At 46.4% G+C, this 16,630-nt stretch overlaps 1 long non-coding RNA gene across 1 annotated transcript; it reads right to left on the bottom strand.

Moving 5' to 3' along the window:
• Positions 1-8,994: 8,994 nt before the first annotated feature.
• On the bottom strand, positions 8,995-16,325 carry LOC111268983 (uncharacterized). Its single transcript, XR_015314417.1, has 2 exons — positions 10,873-16,325; positions 8,995-10,370 (listed from the first exon to the last, which is right to left on the bottom strand). It is a non-coding gene; the product is annotated as an uncharacterized LOC111268983 (long non-coding RNA).
• Positions 16,326-16,630: the final 305 nt, after the last annotated feature.

Raw genomic sequence — 16,630 nt, 5'->3', positions numbered from 1 at the left:
TGTTTCGAAAATGTTCACGAGTACAAAGCCAGTCTCGAAATTCAAACACCGTCTTGTCCAATTTACTGTTCATTATAATCTACACAACTGTTAAGGGAGTATGTAGTAGTAAGCAACTCGGATTATCTAATCGCAATAATTTCGACGCCATCAATGGCGTCGATATGCAGCCAACTGATAAAAGGGTTGATTTAGCTAGCGCTCACATCTTTGCTTCAGGACCGACATTTTCCGCAATACACCGACAGGCCTTCTCATTAGCGCACACCAGTAAGGCCATATACACATTAACGGCAGGGCAAGTCGTCCCGTAGACGGAGCAAATTGTCGCAACGGCTGTTTGCTGACGGCATTAAGTCGTAAACGTGTGCTATATTTCCTAACATGGCAAAATTAATCCTCGATCAGCAAAAACAAACCCTATCAAAGGTTACCTATTGTTTCAGCCCGGTAGAGTGTCCGCGCAGACGCGATTTCGGCGCGTAACCGCTCCAGCTGTCATGTCTGATTCGGAATCAGTGCCGTACGCGAACACTAGCGGCGGGTCCACCTGGCGCCAATAAGCTAACAAGCCCACAACGAAAATAAAAACAAGTTGGCTTTACGATCCGCAACGACAAGTTTGACCAAGTAACTCGAATTTCCGGCACGCACAGGCACTGATGCGTCCCGTATGCCCAGCCGCGTTATTAAAGTCTACGGCACTGTCGACTCTTCTCGGTGTTCGCCCCCGTGGCCAGTGTCTTCCGCAACTATAATGGCCATAGTACGACCAGCAGAAGGAGCACCAGCTGCTTATGTGGCTGTTCTGTGGCCACTACAGAAGCTTCAGCAGTGGCGGCGACGAAGGCAGAAGTCGTAATAACGACAGTAGCAGTGACAACAACGCTGCTCAGTTCAGCGCACTGGGTGCTCAGTGACGTCACAGACATACACGGACAGACAAACCAAACGAACCGAAGGGAAAGGGCCCTGGTCGGCCGACTTCGGTTCGAGGAACGGACTAAACACGTGAGCGCGATGACGGCCACTATAGATATTGCGACGACAGTGGCAGCAACGACTACGAGCGGCAACGGCGAATGACTGCAGTGACGAGGTCCTAGCAACCTGGTCCAAACGGCCAGGGAAAAGCACACCCATTAGGAAATAAAGGAGCGACAACATCAATTCAGTCTAACTGACCGTCTGTATGCTCGAATAGAATCGATATCTCTGCAGAGTCGTCACGCTAACACTTAGGCGGCTCATGTGCGGATCACGCATGAACACCGAGTCGATGTCAAATGACAAAATGAGGGCTACAATAGTCGGCGTACCCGATACGACCAGCGCGAGCTGCGAACGCCGCTAATACGTGTGGTGTTGCCGTAAAAAAAGCACGCTACAATGCATAAGCTTAGATGCTTTGTTGCATGGGTGTGCATCATCACAGCAAGATGTGTGTTGACAAGAAGCTCCCAGAGGGTCGAGAAGATGCGGACAATTTCAAAGGAAAGTTGCTGTGCGCAAAACATCCCGGCTATCTCCGCCATTATGATATAGTGAAGTTGTTTGTGTATATTATATATGGATCGCTTACCCTGCATCACCTCGAGGGAGCCATAAGCGAAAATCTGATAGCGCTGATCGTGCGACGGCAGCAAAAAAGACGCGAAGATCAAAAACAATGAGAAGGCGCCAACTAAACACCAGTAGCAGTCAAGTCCAACAGGAGTGGAAAGCTAAAAAAAATACGTTTTTACCAGCTGACTCTTCCTTGAGTGCGATGACGGCACGACGATGCCATCATTTATCGGAAATCCATCAGCAAATAATCATCAGCATTTTCATCGTCGTCACGCGCATCAGACCGCGTCCCGTTAATGCTTTAACCACCGTGCCTTCCGCTGCCATTACTGCTGCCAATCCCGTCTGTTTTCGTGCGCGCGTTAACGCGCCGAAAAGCCACCCGCAGGGCCACAAGTGCCTCCGAAGCCGCCTGCAGCGACGGGCGACGGCGAGTTTCTGTGTGTCTATGAGTAACTAGTACAACTATAGCGTTAGTGTAATGACGACAAACGGCTGTTTCGCTTGATGCTCTCTTACTACTTATTAAAAGCTGTTTCGAAGTCAGCAGTAGTCGCAGTGGCGCGGGTATGCCTAATCTGTTTGTGTCTGCCCCGCCGGTGAACCGTCGGACGCAGGGATTACCTTCGATGTGCCGCGCTACGCTGATAGATATGATCTGCTGTGCTGGTTGTTAACCAGCTGACAGACGATCTGGGTGTCTGTGCATCTGTCCGTTTGCCCGCCGGACCAGTTCGGCCGATCGTTCGTTCGCCTCACTATCAGTCTACCTCGTTGCGTTTGTGTTCGTAGTTGCAGACGGGTAGAGAGACGAACAGACCGTCGAGCCCTCGACGAGACAACGTCGAGTGCGGGGCTAATGCTGCTGTCGACAGCTGCGTTTGCCGTTGTTACCGCTACCGCTGGTGCTGTCGCCGGTTCCGCTAACTATTACCACCCTCGTAGTTAGGGAAAGGAGGCGGGCCAAAAGGAAAGAGAAATATTGCCGCGAGTGGCCGCGGTAACGTTCGCGGCCGGAGCCACCGCCGCCGCGCTAACCGCCGCTGTCGACTGCGGTGCTTGTGGTGGTGATGGTTGTGTTGCTTGTGTCGGGCGGCGCCTTACGTCGTCGTCGATCGCTGCCTGTTCCGTCTCAGTAGCCCGCTCCGTCGCAGTGGCCCGAGCGCCTTCGGTCATAGGAGCGAACGCCGACTGCTAGTTCGGGTTCGTCCGGAGGCCGGAACAACGCGGCAGCGCCAACAACGACGAGAGCGACCACCAACAACTAATTACTAGCGTCTGCGGACAGCTGCGCTCTGTGCTATCACTGATTGCGGTAGGGGCAATGGCTATAACGGTGAGCTGAGTAGGACTGCTTTTTCCACGCGTGAACCCATAACGAGGGAGAAGAGGCCATCGTAGGCGGTAGGCAAACAGCAGTAAGGGAGCTGACGTATTCGAATTACGCGTCGCCAAGCAGAAAAGCGCTAATTACCGGCTACCACCGCAGTCGGAGAGGTTCGGGTTCAAATCCTAGTCGAAACCGCATCGCTCGAGAACGCATCGCGCGCGCTTCCGGGTGCCTGTCACTGCCGCACCACATTGCCCTGTTCTTGGTACAATGAGGCATAACGAAATAACAGTATTGTGCGATAGCAGTAGATAATGCGGCTAGCGAGCGGTTTTTTTGCAAATTTTCACTCCGGCCACAATCAATGGTGGACACGCTTTTGCGGGCTATCTTGGTGAAGGCTATAATGGTGATAAGAGCCTCCGTTTTTGTCGTTGAAAGTGATGATTGCAGTTCTTCAAGCCTCGTTTTGTGTTCCAATAGATCCTGTGAATAGTTGTCACAGTTGCTGTTGCAAGAGTGGACCGTCAATGCTGGTTGATCTATAAGTTAGTTTGTAATGGTGGTTTGTCAGGGGCAGTTCAAGAAGTACAAGATGTTACGATAGTGGACCCGGTTGATTTTACGCAGACGTACTGTGATGGATTACCATTACGAATACACTCGATAGATCCTAATCGTGTGCGACTGTTTGCTTGTGTTCGTACTTTGTATACAGTCTGCCAGAGATAAACTTACAATTGAAATTTTGCCTTTGGAATTACGTGCTACCGACACTGCCAAATAGGATTTATTTACAATGTAGTGTTAACCGCGCCTGTGTCGTCGAGTAGTCGAATATAGCACACCGATGTATGTAACATATATATATATACATATATATATACATATATGTAATATATCGTAGTGCGTCCAATGGTGCCAAGAGAGGACGTCTGATCCAGAAGGGGTATCTGCGTCTAAGGTGAGTCATCCTTGAAGAGCGCGCAAAAGCACATCTGGTACGACGTTTTAAGAACGACTACAAATTGGATAGCCTTTATATATATATATATATATATATAAAATTTCTCATATAAAATAATGTTGGAAGCCATTAGGAAAAATTTTCATTGAATTCAGCTCATCTTCTTAAACAGGATGGGCAATAGCAATTTCATCGATTAAGCGCGTGAGCTAAATAAAACAAAATGTTTATATCTTCTCGTAGATAACTCTTTAAAATACAACAGACTGTTATAGGACGATGAGCAGAAACGTAGCCCTGTCAAGACATTTGCAGCAATCCCTCCTGATTGCTCTCCCAAAACTCACGGCCTCGATATTGTATGCTTTTTAATCTGGTGTTCACCTACAAGGGCTTTCATCATCGTCGACACAGATTTGGAATAACGCAGGCAAACCAGCGAGCGCTTTACTGGCTTTGTCGGTGCGCTGACGCCTTTGTGCGAAGCCAGAAAGGTACTACCACGTCCTGGTCTTAATGACTGATACACCCCGCGTAGGGATATCGGAAAGAGAAGGTTTTAAGAAAGGATATCTACTCTTTTAGCTCATTGTGTCGAGTACACATGTGTAACGGGCCTGTCAGCACGTGCGTGCAAGGGGCGATAAGTGAGTTCAAGGCAAGATGACTATATCAATGCAGATTTTAAACGATGAGTGATGACCAACGCGGCCGCTGCTTCTGTATCCACTATCGTTTCGATGTTTGTGGGACCCAAGGAAGAACACATGAATTTTTGGACGCCAGCGTGTGTCTCGACTGAAGGTTTTGGCCGGCTAGCTTGTGTCCGGCAATCGAACGATCGAACCTATTTTCCTTAGCTTCTATATCGACTGATCTGTGATCTTGCTGTTCATGCCAAGGAAACAGGATAAAGATACGCTTTACTCGCCCGTGCTCATAGCCTTTCGATATCGTTGCATTTGTTTTCCGGCATCGGGGCTGCCACAGAGATTGCCGCATTGTGTGAGACGTACCATTGGACCATAACAATGGCCAGCGATTACATCTGTAAACGCAGTGTACACGGTTTATTTGCATTATACACTGTGTTTGTTGCAGCAGTTTCGACGCTGCTGCTGCTGCTGCTGCTGCTGCTATAATCATTGTTTTCCGTTGACGAGAACACCGCCAGTTATGCTCTCTCTCTGGTACCATACGTACTATAGCGCCCACTATATGAAACAACGGTAGAAGTAGCGATAGTGTCAGTTATAACCGTTCGAGATCAGGCAGGCATCACGCAGGTAGCACAGTTTCGTCTATTCACTTGGTTAGTTTTTCCTTTGTGTTCAAGGCCACTGCAACGGAGTGCCGCTGTTCCTGATGGCGGCGTTGAGGCTATTGTCGTCGTCGTTGTTGTCGCGCCTGTTGTAACTGTTCCTGCTGCTGCTGCTGCTGCTGCTGTTGTTCGCGTCCTATGTCTTTGTAGTAGCGCTTCTCCACGAAGCTGCACACTTCGTGTAGAAGCGCAGCCATTCTTAAATTTGTTGGGATGTAAAACGTATATGTGTACAGCCGTCTTCTATGGCTGTGTTTCCAAAGCTGTTTGACGACAGTCGAATAATGCTTAGCTGTACATTACTAATTGATGGTATGCATTGTGTCGAGAAATACCAAGACTGGCTAGCATGCAACGCGCATATAGATTGGCATAAAGGGAAAAGCACGTAAAGGCCCATTCAACAAATGTCCACGACCGCCTAACCGTCTGGACAGCTTAAGGCAATCCGGGCTGGATCAAGATTTCGTAGGTTAAACCAAATCGAAGACAGCCCGCAGCCAATCGCCTTTGCCTGTTTATTTACATTTCCTTATCAATATGCTTGTTCGTGAATACACGCGATGTGGCAGATAATGTTAGAATTTAATTCAGTAACTAAATTGCCAATTGTCCAAGAACAATGTTCTAGAAAAAAAACTTGTAGAGACTTGTCCCTCGATACTGATTCTTTCTACAAGCAGCTCATTGAATGAGAAGCAAGCCTCTACTGGCGGAACAGGGCCGCTGCCCTAATTATTCGGTAACCGCGGATATGTATCCACTCAGAACCGTCAAACCGTAGACGTAGCTGTTCCAATAGGCATAGATAGATAAACAGCCGACGAAGGTGGTAACATGGATGGTTCTATTGTGTATGTATTATTTAATCTATTGTGCATGTAAACCAAATACACTAACAATCAATAATGCTACGGCCGAACCCCATAGTACCACCTGTCCCTCAAACGATGCAAATGTAGTCTTTGTAGAATACTTGTGAGTTTACCCAGTAGTGACCACTCAGATTTGCCTTTGCCTGCAGGTGTCGAGAGTACCGCCACACAGAGAGAATAAGGATGATTTAAGTGATCCGAAAATCTCAAACATTTTCTTACACAGCGATACAGTTTCACACTTCCCTAGAACGGAATTCAGCTGAAGTTGGCGTTGAGCTTATTGTTTTTTTGGCGAAAATACGCGCTCTACACCTACGTCACAACCGTTAGCATTGACAATATATTGCGGGTCTAAAGAGCAAGGCATGAAGCCCAAACACAGGTTTGCTCCGTGTTGTGTCACATTATTACAGCTCTGGATTCAAGCGAATTCGAGTGAGCAAATTGGTGCTAGTTCGGGCTTCACTATCACACATTTCGGCTGGCCATATGGCGGTCACTACTTCGATGTGCGTGCGTAGATGTCGTCTCGTTGTGCTCGCCACTTGCGGGCTCCAAGAGCCTCACTCGAAGTCTAGTTTAACCGTACACATCATACCTCACTAGCCTCACTACAAAAATGTGCACAGCGTACGACGAACACTTCTAAGAGACGCTCCCTTGTGGGCGCCAACGGAAAAGCAGGCGTATGACCGAAAAACGAGATTGTCGTAGAATTATGTTCGCTAATCGTGACATAGGCTATATGCAGTGAAGAGTCGGCCGCTTCGGTGCCAGGTGTTCGGCCAGCCGACAACTGGTAACCAACAAACGAATCAGGCTTCTGAACAGCGACAACAGCGCAAGCAATACTTCAATGAAGTACAGTGCTTTCGTGGCCAGCTCGTTTTATACGACTCTGTTCAGAATCGGCAAACCATTTTTGTTGTCGTTAATTCGTAATCGGTGGAGGTCTTTGTCAATAGATATACCAGTATGTAAAGCAAAATTGGAAAAGAGACTATTCTCACCTGGTAATCTTTATAATCTGACAAATCGACATCTATAAACAAAAAAAAAAACGCGTCCGAACGAGTGACAAGAACAGCCGTTAATTGTAGCCGTCCACCTCTTCATACGCTATGGGTCTGCATGCAGCTCTAGCGGTAAACTTATATTCCATTTAGTAGAAGGAAACGTTCTGTCAGAATTCAATGTTCTGTGGGGGTGATAAAAAGTACTAATTAAAAGGTCGAAATGGGTCGTGGGTCCATCCCGTATTGTCTTTGCTTAAACGATATACATGTATGTATATACCAATAATGAACATTATGAGTTCTCTGCCAGATTGACAAGCATTAGAAGAAACTCATAGTATTTGCGCGATCATGACATTGAAGTTTCTGCGAACTAATCCTACGAGAACCCGTAGAGTAACGAGTGAGTTCTACGAGTATTTCCATAGAACGGTCTCTCGGGTCGTTGTTAGCGAGCGGCCGTGCAGTTGACCAAACACCGTATTGCCTTGTACGGTACAAATAACAACGGTACCAAACAATGCTTTGGCAGAAGGCCTCTGTCGTTAAAGGACACCCGTTCTTCCATCTGCGCCATTACGCCAGTCCTCGTAGCCACTGCGACGCGCGCTGACTTTTTTCTTGTATCTCAGATACAAAAAAAAAAAGTCAGCGCGTACGCTGACGTAAATACCATGCCAGCCCAGCCGAAATATATGACATGACACGACGTACAATCGCTCCCGAACCATAGTCTCCCTATATGTGTGTTCCCCAATTTTGTTGTTACTGGTTTTGCCGCAGTTGTTATTATTTCTGTTGTTGATCGTTGTGGCGTAATTACGATAATGATATTTATCACATTGAACAAACGAGTAAAGGGGAGAGAACTGTCGTCAAAGATACCGATACAGATAGTAGCAAACAGGATGCTGTGCAGATCAGATAAAAAAAAAAAAAAAAAAAAAAAAAGTAAGATGATACAGAAAATTTCCCGGTTTGAAGGCCTTTTATTCCCGGTGTATTCCGTTTTACTAGGGACAGATATGCTCATTTTCTATCTATAGCATGATTTATACAAGGGACGATTTCAGACCGATGTAAACTATCTAATACTTTCCCTGGCTTAAGTGTTGCGAAGCGTTCATTTTACTTAAAAATGCTATAGTCTATAGCAGTGGACTATGCAGACCTAAAGGTTTACACCGAAATGTCAACTGAAAAGCGTAGTATTCGTATCGATCGTCTCGCAAGACACACTGTTTTCTCTCTATACAAATCATTAGATGCATATAGGAATACAAGTGATGACATTGTTACGAACACGATAATTGTCATTTTCTTCACATGGGTCTCTGTATTAGGCGTACTTGTCTGCGCTTCGCAGTCGCTAGCAGAACACTGAAACGTATGCGATCACTGTATTAACTATGCCGATATACGCAATACTTATACCGTGTGAACTAGCACGAGCTAAGCTCATCATCAGCCCATCACCGGGGCCACCGTCTCTGATAGTGTTTTGGGCCACTCGATCAGGCTGGCTGTCAGCTATCACTCTAGCGTGACAGGGCCGATCGTACCTGTAGCTGTAGCAGTAGAGTTTATCTCATTTCGTTGTTTTTAAGGAAGACCAGTTTAAAGTTGGGTTACTCGACGAGGTACGCTAAATTCCCTTGCCTGCACATAGTTCATAAACGAGCGGCGTGTGCACGCTTGCCTGCTGAGGCCATAGTGGCCTTGTGAGGCACAAGGCTACTTTATGATTCTCGTTCTACGCGCAAGGTACACACACAGTTGTCCTATGATTGGGGAAGGAAACGAGGGGCTGGAGGCAGTTCAGTAGTGTGCGTTCCTTCCGTTCGAATCACCCGTCTGCCGTCAATTGCGTTGGACTGATACATTTTTACTAAAGCTAATCTATAAAAACACCGTACAATTTCAAGCGAGACTTTATTGGCCTACATTAGGCACAATGGTGCCTATGCTGCCTGTCTGAAGTGTGAATATAGAGAAGGTCGTCTATTATCGTATTTGGGGCACAATTAATAAGGGAGCGTATTTTGTGCACCAAATTATGACCGTACGTAGAATACAATATTATAGCTATATACATCGAAATACGATTGATTAAATAGTCGGCCAGCGGAAATCGACACACGACAGAAATCCCTAGAACAACCCAAATATACTACTCTAAAGTATAACATAGTTTAGTTACTAATATCCTTACAACGCTTCATGAGGTAACTGTGCATACGCAGATGACAGTGAGTTTGGCGCCATAAATTAGATAAAGTTTGTTGCAGTTTGCTTTCATAAGCCATACAAATAGTCGGTGTCCTATTCTTACCTTAGTACAGCCTTAACACAACAAATAATTATTATCATTCTTAAATCCATCGATAGAAATGAATCGTCTCTAAATCGAATTACTGATTTCTTAATAATTCTTACTAGAAGATACCTTAGAGGGTTTGGCACGATTGCCATATTATAGTGTTGTGTCTGCGTTCACTGTACAAACGCGAACATGTAAACACGCTTCTTCCTTGAGAATAACCGCAAATGATACTGGTGGATTATTAAGGTTTATCCTTTATAAAGTCGAACCCGCGCCCGCTCTTACAGATCAGTTCCTGCGGTACCGAGCAGACGGATGGAACAGGAATCGCCTCGGCGTTGCTCGCTCCCAGCTATCCCTGCGTCGACACGGGCCTATGTCACCGCCGTCACAGACCTTTGAATCAAATGGCCTTCTATCCTGATCGTATCGTATTCGGCGTATGTACAGTTCGTACTGTATCTGTCGATAGTACGTGCTTTCTTGCCTCTCCGAATCTCTTTCCCCCACACGTTCCGAGCGGTGCGTCACCGCCGATTCAAACAGCAGTTTGGTCCCAGTTGCTGTTATTGTTGTCGGTGAACAGACGGGTAAACAAACGGATCGGCAGATGCACAGCTGGACAGATCCTCCAATTACGTCGAAGCCTAGAGATTCTTGAAGACGTAACGTGTTTGCTTCGCTTTACTGCTGTCGCCGCCGCCAACACCGATGCTTTTCCATTATCTTATTTTTCGCCACAGAGCTGGTGTTGATGTTGTTATTCCTACCATTGCTGTTTCTGCTGAAGGGCAATGATTTACGATTATTGGGATTCAACGTATTGCCCGCTACCCCACTACCGTGTCGCTGTAGCTACCGCTTTTCACGACGTCTTGTTTGAAGTCAGCTGGCAGTGCGTTATTGTTATCCGCGTCGTTGTTTTTGTTTCGGTCTTTGACGTGCCGCGGGTAACCACCGTGCTTCCTATTAGACCGTTACTACCATTATTATTACTCAGTGTAATAATAGTACTAATAACTATTATTTGCGTTGCTATTACTGTTGTTTGGAGTTTCGCGGGACTGGATGTAAGCTTATGGTAGACTAAACGATGACAGCGCACGTTTGAAACAGCTTTGTAGCCTGCGTGTCAGTTGAATTGGCCGGAGAATACTAAACTATAGCCCCGTAGACTTATTATTAGTACCGGTCGATGGGACCTCTTTCAACCAAGCAGGAATTCGTATACAGGATGTATGATTAGTGGGTCTTGTGTTAAAATGACAAGTAAAAGATATCAAGCCAGTTAATAGCCATCTCCCATAAGCAATTGAAAAGCTTTTCTCAGGTAGTAAGTACGGCGATAAAGAATGATAGCTCAGATATCCATAGCTGATTTAGTAAGCTGCTTCAGCATAGGCCGTTCAAATGACGTGCACACGTATTCGTACGATAACGTATCATAACCGATTCGATTAGACTCTACCTAAGGGTTTGTTAGATGCACGTTCATGCTGTATGCTCTCGCACTCCATAAACAGCGCTTGATGATCGGTGACTGTCGTGAAGCCGTGTACGGATAACGTCCAGTCACGTCTATGCGTGTGCAGGCGGCGTCGAGGTCTGCACGGTAGTAAAGTCAGAAGTACAGCAATCATGTGGGTTCAAATGAAGATCTGTTTCCTATCGATATACTCCCTGCAATGAAATCCATTATCCGTGTGCTTTCGCTATCTACAGTGCATCTTGTACGGTCTATGTTGAAACAGCAATGTCGTAATAGATACGATGATCGACGCAATGCGGTCAACCGGTAGCGTCGGCACCTTTGTTGATTGATACTGATTGATTTGGATGGAGGTGATCGGCACTGGCTTCTTCAACGGCCAGTTGACAACGTCTTCCTTGGCAATGCGAGGTAAAGTAGCCGTGTGCTCCGCCTACAATAATGGCCAAGTGAAATGTTGAAACCAAGAAAACTTAATGAATAGTTATTGTTTGCATGCTCTGTTAAATGTAATACAAAAAACTATCTGAACATGGCCCTTATTTAATTGCCGTCTGGACATATCCGAATCAAAAAACCAGTACAACGAATCCTTAGACCGTTACTGTGTCACTCATGTTAAATAAACAAAAAGCAGAGCTATAATTACTTTGTTATTTAGCTAATATGGTCGATGGGGCACTTCCTAGTACCGTTGAACTAGAGACTTGGCATGGTTTTCGTTAGTGCAAACGTAGCTTGTGTTCATTTGTATTGTCGCTGCGGCAGTACCGTCGTCGTAAGTATTCAATCTGGATACGATGCAGGCCTCAACGAAAGCTTCAAATTGCGACAACATCTAAACAGAATAGGTACCGGAGATAGAAATCTTATAAAAAGATAAAAAAAAAAAAACAAGACAGCCAAATACGAACAGAAAACTCAGCTATGGTGATAATGTGCTTCAATGTATTCTATATCGCCACATACGTGGAACATTTTATATATATATATATGTTTTAAATAAAAAGCTAACAAGAGACGAGGTGAACCCTTCTTGACTTTATTCCTTACCCGTTTGGTTCAGCTCGTCCGATGATAATGTTTGTAGTGGGAAGGATCAACGTCCTCGGCACTGGTGCTGAGCCGCATCTCGGCTTCTACCGCCATTGACTATTGCTATCACGCACGCACAGACAGATAGACAAACAAACAGACGAAAAGCAAAGTACACAACCAGAAACTGAGAGAATCAACATCAAAAAAAATGGGAAGAAAGAGTAGAAAAGAAAAAGACTTCTCCACGGAGAACAACTTTCATTGTTCTGAAGTTTTCTTTATCTTCTTGGCTGTGTTTTTTTTGATGATGATGGTGCGACATCGGCATCATCCCCCGTTGTCGCCACCGTAGCCGCTGCCATCGCGGTGCTGTCGATGTTGTCTTCACGAAGTTAGTTCCATTCGACGGAGTCCGACTCTCATCGTCTTGGGATGGCGTCTTCTCCGGTGTTCGTTGTTGTTCCTGATTCTGCTCCTCTGCTTCGACCACGATCAGGCGACCCGAGTGGGGTTCCATTCAAAACGGATGAAGGGGACTGAAGAGCTGAGGGGATGATAGACCAAAGAGGTTTCTACTGGTCGAGTAGAACGGGCCGCATGGATCAGCTCCATCCGATGACGATCATGCCAGTACTCTGCCGTTACCTCTATCACTGGCTCCGCCGTGACTGAGCAAAGAGAGGGGAAAAGTGAGAATAGAGAACGAAAAAGAGTCGTATAGTTGCAAAGCAACCACGTCGGCATCGCGTCATGTTATAGTCAGATCCATTCAGTTGTCTGATTTCCGATCATCTGCTGGTAACAGCAGCACCCGTAGTGGCTGTGCTGCTAACGCTAGGCAGTTCCTCTAGTAGCCTTGTATGACAAACCCCCCACACCGACCTCCTCAATTCTCGGTGTCACTGGGTGGGAGGGGTATATTCTACCCTGTTTCATCTCGGTTAGCCAGCGCTCGCACAGCTGTTGTCATTTGTTAGCTCGGATCTGGAGCCGGACACTTTATTCTTTCAAATTTCTTCCCCCTTTTCATCGTTGCCGTGGCCGTTTTTCACCTTTCTCTTCGGCTTCCTCATCGTTTTCTGAATGGATCATCAACCTGCTTCAGACGCGTGCGACGCACGCGCCGCTATCATCAACTCCTGGATTCGGCAGCACTCTGGAAACGCGAGCGAAAATGCCGCGCTCGTCCAGTAAAGCTACCCACAGCATTGCGCCGCTGTTGCAGACGTACTGGCAGATCGATTAGGAGCGAAGTTTCCAGAACAGAAGGAACGTAATACGTACTGGCAGACGACGAGGTGGGCGCCTGGAAGACGGCAATCGCAATGTCCGATGGCTAAAGTCTGACTTCAGCATCGACCATTCGAAACGCCGTAAGAAACCAGGTGACCAGATTCTAGCGCGGCGCTTTAGGGGCGGCGGTAGCTAGGAAAAAGAATATGCATACGTAGAAACCTGCTTCCCTTCTATTGTTTCCCTCTTTCTAAACATATAGCATATATAGCATGATAGTCTGCTATACGTAATGACACATAAGCGATACGATGCCGTGCTAGTTACAATATGGCTCTGTTTGTCTAATGTGTAATACTATAGTTTATGAGAAATTTGCTCCCAACGAGTACTAACGGAAAAGTGGGCGGAGATTATGGACGAAGTTTTGTCCATCCATCGCCGTATCATTTGGGATCTATGTAGAAGGCATAGAAAAACTCTAGTTAAATTTAGCCATTTGGGAGAACCGTTTAGTAGGCCCAAGTGCGTCTCAGTCAACTGACTCTCACCCCGTGCAGCGGGCAAATCGCAGCATTTCAGCACTAGCTGAGGCTCAATAGCCCGATCCTAAACAAAATATCTTATCCACATAGATTGTGTAGTATTGTCCTGTTATCGTCAGACCGGCTGAAAGTGGTCGACATACAGGCACCTCTAGTTCTTCCGAGGGTCAAACGTCCACTATATGCCACGTTTACATACGTAGTTAAACAGTACCTATCCACCCTATGCAAACAATATGGTTTATATGCCATGTCATAATTATCTAATACACTAGTACAAATACACCGTAGATAGAGCGCTTAGTGACTGAACGTGTGTACGTAATCCAAATGATATCGTGACTAGAGGTGATGGGCGGCGCCTAAAATAGCCCTCTAAAATGCCGACCGTTGTCTAATAATATAATATTATCGACCAATAATCGTTAAATCCCTCCCACACGAACGTTGTATCGATTAAAGGGAGGGCGTTGCACAACAGTCGATAGAACGTACTGAGAATTGCCTCACCGTAGCCGCCGCCGCCGCTGCTGCTATAACTGACTAAATGTTTGCAATTTAAATTACCTGCGTATATGAAATTTTGAGCAGGACATGCTGGTTCTAGTGACGAGAAATAGAGAGAGATATGCATTATCGATTTATCTCCTGATCATTAGACAAGTCGTTAGAAAGACAGTTGTGGCGGCCGCTAGAATCGGCGATGTGGTATCTGAAGCCAAGCGGAACAATATGGCCGTTAGTCTCCGGGGCAAACAGATGGTCCTTTTTCCAAAAACATAATAATTCCTAATATGTACGTTGTTGCCTGTGGTGTTCTTTTTCTGTCGACCTGTTTGATGCTGGGATCCGTTTCTGGTCGCCGTGCAACCCTGCGACGTGAAGAAAGGCCGATGCGATCCATATAGTCGGCGGCAGTCGCTATACCCGAATTGTTCGCATCATTCCCTTTGTTTGTAGATTTCAAACGAACATGCCCTTATGTATAGCACAGTACCAGACACTAGTTCATAACTATCTGATCTGATTTCATTCATTCCTGTCTATGTCATGGCCGCTTTTCCTCTTCCTATGGAAGCCACCAGCTACCGGCAGAAAATCCAATTGCGGGAAAAATATCCCGTAATACAACAAAATCGAACTACTATCCTAACTGAATCATACATTCGCACCGAACGGCGTTCAGGCGCCTTCCGGCAGCATGACGTCCATATGCACGTATCGTTTACACCGTACCGTCTGGTCAAGCACAAAGAAAATTGGTCCGAGTTGACATAGTAGCATAGCAGGGTCCTGCTATGCTACTATGTCACAGTTGTCGGCTTGTTTATCGGCGATGGCGACAGCGACGATAAGAATCGAAGCCATTTTCTTCTTTGTTGTTTGCAGAAGGACTCCGTAGATGAGAGTGATGGAAACACTTTAGCGGCATCAGAAGCAACGGTAAACGACGATAAGAGCAAAACGTAATCAAGGATAAATTTGTGCGGGCTGCTCGCTGACGGCTCCTGGTCACCGTCATGCTCATATTTCTATAGTACGGACTTCTTCTGCCCCTGTATGACCGTAGAGGCGTTCGATGCGTTTGTGTGTCGGAGGGCGCACGTATTTCCGCGTATTTATTCGATTCCGCCCAGTGTCGGATGCGTTTGATGTCGCTGATGCGGTACTTAGTTCGTCGCGTCTCCCAACGCGATGAGGTTAAGGACCCGACGCAGTAGAAACAGTCACTGCAGCCAGCTGTATCTGCTGCTGCTCTTAAATATACAGATGTGAGTACGCCTGTTTGCGTGTAAGAGTGGCGAAAATGCAGACATGCAAGACGTGGCATGTTCACTCCATACCGTTGCTTACAAACACGAAGATCAAATACGAGGGGTGAGTCTATTGGAAACAACAACGACGATGACGACAACATCGGAAGCAGCAGCAGCAGTGGCGGCAGCGGCAATGGTAACTGCAGTGAACGCCAACAACTAGACTAACAGGCAACGTAAGCAGAGATGCGTGATGCTGGCGTAAATGATGATGGTAGTGGTTTTGGCTTTAGAGACACCGGTACTTTGCGGTGATGACGCAAAATGTCTAACCTCTCCTTGCCTATTCTGCATCCTTAGCAAACCACAGCGGGCCAGATAAATGCGAACTAAATAGACGGTACGCGGACGCTGTGGACCAACCTTCTCGACGACGAAGTGAACACAACGCTCGTGAAAAAGCACGCTGTTACCGAAATGCTCCAGCTCTGTCAAACCCGGCCACCGAAACGGCCGACGATCATTGTAAGATGACGAGCAGCACCTTGCGATGGTGTTGATGATGAAGCTCTAATGGGAACTTTCTTAAAACGAATTTTGCGCAAATTGTTGATGTCGCAGTTTCCGTTGCTGTTAGTTTAGTGCTGCCGATGGCGCAGGTGGACGGAAACACGACCAGACCTCCCACGCGGCACCTTGTCCCCTGCGGCTGCCGTTACCCCCGCAAAGCAATTGACAGGGGGCTGAAAATGAGTAACAGGAAAAGAAAATACCAAACGATCCGCTGACGACAACGACAACAATAACAAAGCAGCAGCGGATCCGGCGGTACCCAACTGACAAAATGAAACCACGCACAAGTGGTCGCCAAAAGTGGGTGCCGTCCATCTTGGTATAAGTACAGGTTTTAGCTGTGAGCAAGCGTCAAATATGGTAAATAAATAGCAGGTAGTTAGCGTACCTTCGAAAACTTACGCACACAGACAGATGACACCAAGCTGACGATCAGGTACTGATTAACCGTCGCTTTCTGTTTTCCAGCCTTCGGATATCATCGTGCAAAGTAATTCTCGTATAGGGTCACGGCCAGTAAAGTCTGTGAGACCCGTTGCAGTCTCGAGAGTAGATTGTTTTCTCTTTTTTTTTTTCAGAAATATACTCTTT

The sequence above is a fragment of the Varroa jacobsoni genome, unplaced genomic scaffold, assembly GCF_002532875.2.
Source record: "Varroa jacobsoni isolate VJ856 unplaced genomic scaffold, vjacob_1.0 scaffold_1339, whole genome shotgun sequence".
Taxonomy (NCBI): domain Eukaryota; kingdom Metazoa; phylum Arthropoda; class Arachnida; order Mesostigmata; family Varroidae; genus Varroa; species Varroa jacobsoni.
Note: the sequence above shows the minus strand (reverse complement) of the source record. Positions and strands in the feature narration are given on the sequence as shown.